The 9,434-nt window shown below is 43.7% G+C and overlaps 1 pseudogene; it reads left to right on the forward strand.

The window, feature by feature from the left end:
• The first annotated feature begins 415 nt into the window (after positions 1-415).
• LOC127675333 (lysine--tRNA ligase-like) lies at positions 416-2,192 on the forward strand (annotated as a pseudogene).
• The last annotated feature ends 7,242 nt before the right edge of the window (positions 2,193-9,434 follow it).

A 9,434-nucleotide genomic window follows, 5' to 3' on the forward strand; every position in this document is an offset into this window, starting at 1 on the left:
CTGATATTGTTTTAAATGAATCCATTTCATTCCCATCCAGTATGTTATATGAAATGTATTACTTCATACTAAAGTCTACTAAAAATGCAGAATGTGATTTCATTTGAACAATACATGACATGCAGATATATGAGTATTTTATAAATAAAATTAAATAAAATGCCCTTTCCTCATTTAAAAATATTTTCTCAATAATATTGCATGCATATTAAGTATAAGGCTTTGTAACAGAGTCATTGTAGTTGAACTAATTGTGTTATGATGGCTACAAAGAAAACGGTCAGATGAGAGTCTCAGAGCATAAGAGCAATAGGAAATAAACATTTTTACAATGTAAGTTTTTGCATGCTATTGTGGCAAATATTAGGAGGTGATGAAAAAAGACTTTCAAAAGTGAAAATGTAGAGTGGGGAAGATGGCGGCGCTGCAGGAGAGTGAAGGCAAAGTGGATAGCAAGAAGAAACTAAGCAAGAATGAGCTAAAGAGGCTTCTGAAAGCTGAGAAGTAACTGTCAGAGAAAGGCTAAGCAGAAAGAGCTCAGTGAAAAACAGCTAAACCAGATTACTCCTGCTGCCACCACCAACCAAACTGCTGACAGCGATGACAGTGCTGAGGAGGAGACTCTGGACCCAAATCAATATTACAAGATCTGAAGTCAAGCAGTCAAGTAACTGAAGGTCTGTGGGGACTACCTGTACCCACACAAGTTCCACGTGGACATCTCACTCACTCAATTCATCCAAGTCACCTGCAACCTGGGGACCACCTGACTGACGTCACCTTAAAAGTGGCAGGTTGCATCAATGCCAAGAAAGCCTCTGGGGGAAAGCTCGTCTTCTATGACCTCCAAAGAGACGGGGTCAAATTACAAGTCATGACCAACTCCAAAAATTATAAATCAGAGGAAGAATTTGTTCATATCAATAACAAACCGTGCCAGGGAGAAATAATTGGAGTTAAGGGGAATCCCGGGAAAACCAAGAAGGGTGAGCTGAGCATCATCCCCCAGGAGATCATGCTCCTGTCCCCCTGCCAGCACAAGCCGCCTCAGCTTCACTTTGGCCTCAAAGTGAAGGAAAAAGTTATCTTCAGAGATACTTGGACTTGCTACTGAACGACTCTGTGAGGCAGAACTTTGTTGTCCACTCTAAAGATCATCACAGATGTAAGAAGTTTCTTGGATGAGCTGGGGTTTCTAGAGATTGAAATTCCCAAGATGAACATCACTCCTGGGGGAGCTGCGGCCAAGCCTTTCATCACCTATCACAAAGAGCTGGACATGAACTTGTATATGAAAGTTGTTCCAGAACTCTACCATAAGATGCTGGTGGTTAGTGGCACTGACCAGGTTTATGAAATTGGGAGCCAGTTCTAGAAAGAAGGGATTGATTTGACTCACAATCCTGAGTTCACCACCTGTAAGTTCTACATGGCCTATTCAGACTATCGTGACCTCATGGAAATCATAGAGAAGATGCTGTCAGGGGTGGTGAAAAGAATTACTGGCAGTTACAAGATCACCTACCACCCAGACAGGCCAGAAGGCCCAGCCTATGAGATTGACATCACTCTGCCCTTCCTAAGAACCAGCATGGTAGAAGAGCTTGAGAAAGCCCTAGGTGTGAAGCTGCCAGAAACCAGTCTCTTTGAAACTGAAGAAACTCGAAAAATTCTTGATGATATTTGTGTTGAAGCTGTTAAATGCCAGTTCCCCTGCCACATCTGACCACAGCCAGCCTCCCTGATAAGCTTGTTGGAGAGTTCCTCGAAGTGACATGCATGAGTCATATATTCATCTGTGATCACCCAGAGATCATGAGTCCTTTGGCCAAATTGCATTGCTCCAAAGAGGGTCTAACTGAGCACTTTGAGCTATTCATCATGAAGAAGGAAGTATGCAATGCCTGCACTGAGCTCAATGATCCCCTGTGACATCTGTGTGAAGAACAGTCCAAGGCCAAGGTGATGATGAAGCCATGTTCATAGATGAGAACTCCTGCACTGCCATGGAATATGGGCTGCCCCCAACAGCTGGCTGGCGCATAGGTATCGATCAATTCACAATGTTTCTTGCATATTCCGTCAATATCAAGGAAGTACTTCTGTTTCCTGCCATGAAGCCTGCAGACAAGAAGGAAACTGCAACAGTCACTGCAACCCCAGGAAGCACAGAGGCCAGCCCCTCCGTCTAGAAGACACATGCGACTATGGCGTCTGCATTTCAGTAGATCTGGTCAGAGGGAGGAATTCCTGTGTGGCACCATCCATCTGACCACTGCAGTCTGACCACCACAAGAGAGAAGAATTAACGAATTTCCTTTTATTCCTTGCTACCAAATAAACCATTTCTCTCATTTAAAAAAGTGAAAATATATTATTACATTGGAATAAAATATTCTGGGTTGAGGAGAACAAAAATATGAGCCTATGAGGAATAGGTACGGTATAACATTTCTGACTATTCCAAAGAAGCTTGTTCTTCTTCCTTTTAAACTGATAGCAGGAATTATACCAGGATGAAAAATTGTTTCCACAAAGTACATATTTTTTAAATATAATGTTGGGGGGATAGCTGGAGAGATGGTTCTGCAGTTAAGTATATTTGCTGTTCTTTAATTTTTTATTTTTTATTGGATATTTTATTTATTTACATTTCAAATGCTATCCCCTTTCCCGGGTTCCCCTTCAGAAACCCCCTATCCCAACCTCCTTCCAGCTATACCACCCACCCACTCCCACCTCAACACCCTGGCATTCAGAGAGGACCCAGGTTCAATTTCCTTTATACAAATAGGAAGGGCATTGCGATCTTGTTCAAGCACCATCTACCAGAGATCTGTTTGTAGGGGACTATTATTGTCAGCTCAAAAGTCCAGCAGGCCCTTTCCTTCCATCATAGGTCCAATGAGACATCTTAATTTTTCTACACAGGTCATATTTGAATACATTGATATCCTGTTGAGATAGATGAATCCCTCCTCAGCCCTTCTGTTCTCTGATGGAGCTAGGGTTCCAGACAAATGTGGCTTCTCTGTCAGTTCCTCATCTCCAGATCACGCCACTTCATGTGGACTTAGTCATTAACCCAAAGACAAGCTACTGTTCACCATGTGTTCACTTACCAAACATCCATCCACCCCACCCATCCATTCACCCATCCACCCATCCATCCATCCATCCATCCATCCATCCATCTATCCAAAAAATATTTACTAAGTGCTTTGTATGTGTCTATGGCTGTATTGACCAGTTCATGTACATTAGTCAACGAAATAAAAATCTTGGCCCCACAGAATATATGTTCCAGCAGGGGGAAAAGAACAAACAAATTAAATCTGTAAATAATATACTGTAGTATATTACACACTATAATATAGTAGTATATCAAATACTGTAAAAAAAAAAAAGCAAGAGAATGAAAAGAAAAGCTAGAGTAAGGTTCGAGAATGGGAGCACACATTAACTTGGACTCAATCTCACATTCAAAAGGGATCCATTTCCTCAAGTAAATTCCATCTCCTCTCCCTGTTCATGTCTCGCCACATTTAATTTCTCAAATTGTTCTAGTTCATGTTTAGTTTTTGTTTTGTTTTGTTTTGCTTTTTAGGCAGGGTCACACTATATATCTGCAGCCGACCTAAAATTTACTATGTGCCCTTGATCTCAGATGTCCCCTTGCCTCTGCCACCTGAGTGCTACTGGCCTTAAAGGCAAACATTACCATGCTTGTTTTTCTCACTGTTATTTTCATCTTGTGATGCTGGGAGTATTTGCATTACATTCATATAGATGCATGAAGATGAATCAGAGCCATTAGATATAGCCAATACGTTTAGATTTAAATGGAGATTTCATGTCAACACATTTTTGTCTCAGACAATATATAGGATATATTTATTTGAAAATTATTCACTATTTACATGAACTTCAAATTTAACAAGCACTTATATTTGGTATCCAATTAAGTTCGAGGGGATTTGTTGGATACCCACTATCACTGGACAACCTGGGCAAACCAGTGCTCCTTAAATGGGAATACTAGGGCTAGCAGCAGAACCTGAAACTTGTGGGCAATATAAGATTCTCTGCTTCACAGCAGAAGAGCCAAAGGAATCCTAAACTCTCTCTCTCTCTCTCTCTCTCTCTCTCTCTCTCTCTCTCTCTCTCTCTCTCTCTCTCTCTCTCTCTCTCTGTCTCTCCCTCCCTCCCTCCCTCCCTCCCTCCCTTCTTTTCTGGACTCTGAAATCTGTTTAGCAGACTCTCTGGGTGGCACTGAAAAGGCCTGATGAAGACAGCTCAGTTAGTATTCCACCCACATCTCAGCAGTGTGTCCATCTTACAGCTGCTAGGCAGTTGGCTCCTAAAGCACCCCAGCTGTCCGCCTTTTAGCTGAAAGATTGTCCTCAGCTGTCAGAACCACATCGCCCAGGAAGTTCTCTTCCAATGTGGAGTGGGCCATAACAAGCCCTCAAATTTCTCTCCCTCTCCCCATCCCCCCTCCCATCTCCCCTCCGCCTCCCTCTTTCCTCCCCCTTTCCATCAGGTTTTGTTTAGTTTGTTGTTATTATTGTTCATTGACATAGTGTTCCACATACTATAGGCTGACTACACAGACAGAAATAACCATGAACTCCTGACACACAAGCCTCCCAATTACCTGGATAATAACAATATAAAAATGTCACAAGTTTAGGCTAGTCAAAGCTACAAAGTGAGACCCTGCCTCTGCCCCCACCCCCTTAGAAGGAGAATGCGATGGTTTGAATGATAATGGCCCCCATAGGTGCATATAGTTGAATGTTTTCTCCCCAGTTGGTGGCCTGCTCAGGAAGAAGTACAATTGTGGCCTTGGAGAAGGTGTGCTGGCTGTGGGCTTTGAGATTTCAAAACTTACAACAAACCCAGAACCACCCCCCCCCCACTCCTTGCTGTCTGCCTAGATGTAAGATCTCAGCTACTGCTCCAGTGCTGTCTGCCTCCCTCTCTCCCTGCCTGCCTGCCTGCCTGCTACCCCTCCCCAGTGAGATGGCCATGGACCAACCCTCTAAAACTGTAAGCTAGCCCCAATTGAATGCTTTCTAAGTTGCACTGGTTGTATTGTCTCTTCATAGCAATACAACAGGAACTAAGAGAGGAAGGGGGAACATGACAATAGGAGCACAACTGATTTCTTGCCCCAGAGGAGAGAATTCTACCTTGTGCTTTATTCTCTACAACTGTCCCTCAATGAATCAGAGAAGCCTAGATGTTCCTAGATGGCAAAATTTCCTGAATATTTTGATTTCCATTTCTCTCACCTCCACAGGCAGCTAAATTCTTGTCTCTGAGTTTACTTCTATAGAATCTGATACAAGATAACTAGGACTTTCAATTTACCACATGCTTCTCAGTTTTAATTAACCTGGAATCCCCGCCCCACCCCCACCGGGTTCTCTTAGACACTGGACCTCCAATCAGGCAGCATACACCAGCTGATATGAGGCCCCTGACACACATACAGCAGAGACTGCCAGGTCTGCGTTCATTCAGAGAAGATGCACCTATCCCTCAAGAGACTGGAGGTCCCAGGGAGTTTAGAGGTCAGGAGGGGGGGCAGAGTGGAGACAGGGGTGGGGTTGAGGGGGAGGAATGGGGGAACGAATGGGGGAGGAATGGGAGGAGGAATAGTCAGAGGGCAGGCCTGGAGGGGGATAACAACTGGTCTAAAAAAAAAAAAGAATAATAATTATTTTAAAAACCAAAGATGCTTCTGTGTAGCAAGCAATTGTGACAGAATGTTATTCTCATCAGGCAGTATCTTAGAGAACATTGGACGTGTCAAGATAATATGGCTGCCGTTTGTATTTACCTCATAACTTGGGAGACCTTGTGTTTCCATTACTCTGTGGTTTACTCATATTTTTGGCAATTTAAATTCTCTAAAAGAAATTAAAACTGATAATTTATCAATAAACTGTATCTAAATATTTTCAGTGAGGAATAAAGTTTTCACAGACTACAGGAGCTTCTGATTCTAGCACTCTAGAGGCTGAGGCAGCAAGAATATCATAACTTCAAATCCATGCAGGGCTACAGAAGTAAGGCTATATCTTAAAAATTGTCAAATAAGATAAATAAAAATCTTGGTTCATGGCTTAACGGTTTATTATTTTAATGTTCTTTTAAAGGCTATGTCAAAAAAAACAGGCATTTGAGCTGGTCATGGTGGTCCATGACTTTGGTCCCAGGCAGTGGCAGGGGCAGGGGCAGAGGCAGGGGCAGGGGCAGGGGCAGGGGCAGGGGCAGGGGCAGGGGCAGGGGCAGGGGCAGAGGCAGGGGCAGGGGCAGGGGCAGGGGCAGAGGCAGGGGCAGGGGCAGGGGCAGAGGCAGGGGCAGGGGCAGGGGCAGAGGCAGGGGCAGGGGCAGGGGCAGAGAGGCAAAGAGGCAGAGAGGAAGAGACAGAGGCAGAGAGAAGTGAATCTCAGTGAGTTCAATGCCAATCTGGTCTCAGAAACAAAACAACGAGCAAACAAACAAACCTCTACAATAACAAAAACACAAGGAATTTCAGCCAATGAAACAGCACAGGAGATAAAGATGCTTGCGAATACCAAATGTGACTTACTAATATTAGTCCACTGGACCAACATACTGAAAGAAGAAAACTGATGATTGCAAGTTGTCCTCTGACCTTCCAAAGCACTCCACTCACCATGGAAGGCACATGCCTTCCCCATAAACACATTAATTAATTAATTAAAATTCAGCTTTTAAAGTTCATTTTTAACAAAATAAAATGCTATAAAAACAAAAATCATCATTTTTGTTGGGATCATAAAAAAAGAAAGCAGCTATTAAGATATGTTCTACAGTGGTGTGGGGGAAGGGGGTGCCTCAGCGGGCCCAGCTAAGGCATCCCTTTCCCCCTCCCCCTCCCAGGGACCAGACACACGATGGTATAGTATAGAATAGAGTTTATTTAGGGCATGGGAGGGGAGTTAAGAGGGTAGTAGAGGCAGAGAAAGGCAGAGAGAGGGACAGAGTAGAGAAGTAGAGGCCGGCCTTGACCACATGGAGGGGAGGGAGGGGAGGAGAGCCCAAGAGGGAACAAGAGAACAAGAGAACAAGAGGATAAGAGAGAGACAAGAGGGACAAGCAGTCCCTTTTATAGTGGGCCAGACTTACCTGGCTGTTGTCAGGTAACTGTGGGGAGGGGCATATGCGGCTGTTGCCAGGTAACTGTGGGGTGGAGCTTAGACAATACTGAATTTGGACACAGGAACCCAACAGGAGGAAAAGAGTCCCAAGAGAAGGCACACTCAGAAGTCTCATAAACTGCTAAAGCTAAAGGCTATAGCACATCAAGGACCTGGTGCAGAGCTATGCAGATCCTTTGCTTACTGCTTCCATCTCTGTGAGTTCATAAGAGCTTTGACCCTTTGTTTTCCATGGCCTTGTTCTGTTCTCCAACCCTACGGCTCACCCATATCTTCTGCCTCCTCTTCTAAGGGGTTTCCTGAGCTAAGAAGGGAGGGACTTGATAGAGACATTTCATTTAAGGATGAGTATTCCAGTGTCGCTCTGTGACTTTGGGTCTTTTGATTTATTCCCATCTGCCACAGGAGGACATGGTTGAAGGACTGCTGTAAGTTGTCCTCTGAACTCCCTCAGCACACCACGGGAGATGTGGGCCCTCCTAATAAATAAACAAATTTGTAAATAAGTGTACTTAAAAATTTTTAAAGATGATAGTCACTCTAATAGCGCCTTTTCTCTTTTTTAAGGTTTTAAAGCAGACATAATGGTCTCAGACCCTTGAAGTTTGTTTCTTTGGAATTATGCACCAGTTACATTATATAGTACAATGATTCATGCCTCCCCAAAACAGTCTTCATTGTCTGTATAGCTTCATTATATTCTAAGAAATGTCTTTCTTTCCTTCTTATTTTACACATAAATATGTAAATGTGTAAAAATAAAAAATGCAGAAAGTGTGTCTTGTAACTGATACTCTCCTCTAATTACATATCAGAGGATGACCTTGAACTTCTGGTCTTCCCACTTCTGTCCAAGTACGAGAATTACAAGTGTGTACTGCCACATCCAGGTTTTTGCAGTTGTAGACTACAAACCCAGGACTTTGTGGATGCTAGTCAAGCATCTACCAAATGAACTATGACCCAGCCCTTTGTTCTACAAAATACAATTTTGTGTTCTGTTGAAAATGCAGCCAGACAGTAGTGGCCACACACCTTTAATCCCAGCACTTGGGAGGTAGAGGCAGGCAGATTTCTGAGTTTGAGGCCAGCCTGGTCTACAGAGTGAGTTCCAGGACAGCCAGGGAAACACAGAGAAACCCTGTCTTGACAAACAAAAAAAGAAAAAAGAAAAGAGAAAATGCAAGGGGTAGAACCCAGGGAACCTGGTAGGGGAGCTGGCTGAAGGACTGGAGGATTGGAAGGGATTGCAACCCCGTTGGAAGAGCAACAGAGGCTGATTACCCAGTTCTCCCAAAGTCTAGACCACCAAGCAAGGAGTGTACCTGGAGGGACCCACGGCTCCAGATAGAAATGTTACAAAGATGGCCTTGCCTGACAGCAACAGGAGGAAGACCCTTGGTCCCCGGGAGCTTTGATGCCCCGAAGTAGGGAGATGTTGCTATGGCAGTGGGGTGGGAGAGTGTGGGTGGGTGGGGAGCACTCTCATACATGCAAAAAGGAAGAAAAGAGGGCAGATATGGGATGGGACTGTAGCAGAGGGGGTAACCAGGAAGTGAGATATCATGGAATGGAGGGTTGGTGGCGGAGTAACCAGGAAGTGGGATATCATTTGAGATGTAAACGAATGGAACGATTAATAAAAGTAAATAAATAAATGAAATTTTAGCTCTCGATAGAAGTCTCAGCAATTAAGAAGACTCAGGTTTGGTTTCCAGCACTCAAGTTGTAGAGTTCACAACCACCTGCCACTCCAGTGCCAAGGTATCTTGATACTCTCTTCTGGTACCTACACACATAAAGAAACACACACACACACACACACACACTCACACACACACACATACACACAAAAGCACATAGAATTATAAACATTGTATACTTGTCTTAGGGTTTTATTGTTGTAAAGAAATACCATGACCAAGGAAACTCTTATAAAGGACAACATCTAATTGGGGCTACAGGTTCAGAGGTTCAGTCCAATATCATCATGGCAGGAAGCATGGCAGCATCCAGGCAGACATAGAACTTGCTGTAGGAGCCAAGAGGTCTATCTATATGTTGATGTGAAGGCCAGGACAGACTCTATTCTATGCTGGGTGGAGCTTGAGCATAGAATTCAAAGCCCATCTCCACAACAAGGCCTCATCTACTCCATCAAGGCCACACCTCCTAATAGTGTCACTCCTTATTGGACAAGAATTCAAACATATGAGTCTATGGGAGTCATACCTATTC

This window comes from Apodemus sylvaticus, chromosome X (assembly GCF_947179515.1).
Source record: "Apodemus sylvaticus chromosome X, mApoSyl1.1, whole genome shotgun sequence".
Lineage (NCBI taxonomy): Eukaryota > Metazoa > Chordata > Mammalia > Rodentia > Muridae > Apodemus > Apodemus sylvaticus.